Source organism: Brienomyrus brachyistius, unplaced genomic scaffold (genome assembly GCF_023856365.1).
Source record: "Brienomyrus brachyistius isolate T26 unplaced genomic scaffold, BBRACH_0.4 scaffold453, whole genome shotgun sequence".
NCBI lineage: Eukaryota > Metazoa > Chordata > Actinopteri > Osteoglossiformes > Mormyridae > Brienomyrus > Brienomyrus brachyistius.
Genome location: NW_026042728.1, coordinates 34,906 through 37,835, shown reverse-complemented (window position 1 = coordinate 37,835; position 2,930 = coordinate 34,906).

Sequence of the window (2,930 nt, the reverse complement as noted above, 5' to 3'; positions counted from 1 at the left end):
CTGGAGGCATAGCCGGGGCGAGATGGCTGTGCATGTTCCGATGGTAGGGCATATTGGCAAAGGAGCAGGCACGGGAAAGACAGGCAGGGTCCTGATAGATTTGGTGGAGCATCGGCGGGCATATTGAATTTGCAGTGTAGCAGCCTTTCTGTTTGCTTGTTTCAGGGGTGAACAATCTTATCCGCAAAGGGCCGGTGTGTATGCAGGTTTTCGCTGCAACTCCCTAATTAGATTTCTAATTAGAGGACTGATTAGCTGAAGAGTCCTCATACCTGGTTTTGAAGAGCTGACCTAAAGGTTACCCCAAAAACCTGTTTTTTTTTTGTTTGAATGGGGCAGTGAGTCATGGGGTAAACTACTGTTCTTTAGGGGTTTTCAAGGTGGAATTACGGGTCGATAATTTTAAGGATCAGGTTGTAAACCTCCCTGGTGTTGCTTTAATATGTTTTATCTGAGGTTGTATCGTGTATTATCAAGCCAGCCGGCTTAGTGGCCTCGGGAGCGGGGTTTAGTGGGAGCAGCTGGCTAGTTTTATTTTCTTTTTTGTTTGTGTCTTTTTCTTTGTTGTATGTATATTTTGGGTTCATTATTAGGCAGGCTGGGCCTTTTGGCACCTGTAGTCTGGGTGCTGGATTGCCCATAGGGGTCTTTTTTATTGCTGTGATTTGCTGTGTCATTCACTAGTGTGATTTGTGCTGGATGTGTTTTTAAGGTTGTGCTGTGGCGTGTACCTGAGCAAACTTTGGGCAACCTGTTCTCTTGTTGGCTTTATTGACAAAGGGTGGATTAGTCTAATTACGGCCTGCTACAAATAGCTGCATATAACGTATAAAAAAAATCACCTTATGGGTGCTCCGTAGGGTAGCAAGATCTTGAGTTTTTTTACAGTACTCGGGTACGTTTTAAAATTTTCGACCAATCAGCAAACATTATTCTGACAGCATAGCTGGGAAACCAATGAAAAGTGAGTGCAACGTTCTAGAACTTGACTTCGGGTTGACGCTCCCTATAAAAGAGCTGGGTACTGCTTCAAGGCGTTCAGTTGGCGCTACCTCCTGATAGAGTAGCACTGTACGGCTCTTGTTCCGTAAAACAACATCAAAAGGATGAAAAAAAAAACAATATTTAAAGAAGACGAAAAAAATCAATTTTTAAAGAAGACGAAAAAAACATCGTCTAAAAAAATAAGCCAAAAAAATAATATCCGAAGAAGGAAAAACATGCAAAGTAAAAAAAACAAACAAAAATAAAAAACAATATCCAAAGAAGAAGGAAAAAAACATCCAAAGGGAGAAAAGAAGAACTGAAGGGCAAACGAGGTAGGAGGAAATACAAATTTCGTTTCAGCACCGTTGGAGTGCCAAGCCGTGAAAAGCATTTGGCCAGAAGACAAGGTAAGTGTTGTACCTGTTATTTTAAAACAGCGCTTTTCAAAATGCTGCTTTATAATCGTTTGAGATCGTTAGCCAGTGTGACAGCTGAAGGCTTTTTGAGTTTACCAACATAAAGTTTTATTTCTGTATTAGGACATTGTCAGGAACAATGATGTGTTCATCGCTATGATGTGGTCAAAAAGCGATGCATTGAATCTTAGAAACATTTGTGATTTTTCAAACGATGCTTTTCCTTTTATTTAATCAGTAAAATTTCCATCGGTTTTATATAGTGCCCCTTGAAATATGTCTTTAGCTCATTTTCCGGGCATTTTACTAGAATGCATCCTGAGAAATACACAAGCTCTGCTGCATTTCCGTGCCTCGATGTTTAGTGCCGAGTATAATTGTTGCAGTTGCCTTTTATATATTCCATGAGACCTGTTGGTACCAAGAGAAGTGTGAGACTGTCAGGGTGAATTTATCATACAATCGCACGCATAAATACCTGAGGGTTGCCAGTCCTTTTGCGTTGTTACAGGAGGACTAGAGCTGACGAGTGTGTTTCTACACACTATCAAGGGCATTGTAGTACAGTTTTCTCAGGTGGGAGAATGCTGCCGATCTCCTATTTGACAATACAGCCCTTGATATATTAGAATATTACAGAACTAGAAGCCTTTTGCAAGGAAGAATGTGAGAAAATCCCAAGTACAAGAACTGAAAGCCTTTCAGCTGGCTATAAGAAGCGCTTGTAAGCTGTGATATCTGGCAGAGGAGGTGTTACTAAGTACTGATTACGTAGGGTGCCCAAACTTTTGCAGAGTGCCATAATAATGTTTTTATTTTGTAATTTTGTTCAATTTATGGCATAAAAAGTAACTATTCATCAATGTTTGCTGAAAATATTGTGTATTTTCCCCCCAGTTCCTAAAGAGACTGTATTAACTGATATTGTTGCTTTTGTAATTGAAAAGATGTTATTTGTCAAGGGGTGCCAAACCTTTGCATAAGACTGTACACAGTGTGTGTATGTGTTTATGTGAGTGTGTGTCTGTGTGTGTGTTTATATATATATATGTGTGTGTGTGTGTATATATTTCTGTATATGCATGTGTATATATATATTTATATATAGTTCACACACATTCAAACTTATTTGAATACACATTCAAAATAATTTTTATTATTATTATTTTCGTTTTTTTTTTTTTTTGTGTTTTAAAATGTTTTATTTTTGCAATGGAAATAAAAATAAAGCAGTCCTCCGTAGAGGAGGGGTGGTGGAGGGAATATATATATATATATATACATATATATAAAATAATTGTCACACAACTGGGGTGACATGCCTTGCCTGCTCACCCAATTTTAGTGCACTTTAGTTATGCATAATGACCTTCTAGTCTCGATACACCCATATATATATATATATATATATATATATATATATATATATATATATATATATATATATATATATATATATATATATATATATATATATATGTGTGTGTGTATATATGTATATATATAGTTTTTTTGTGTTATTTTTTT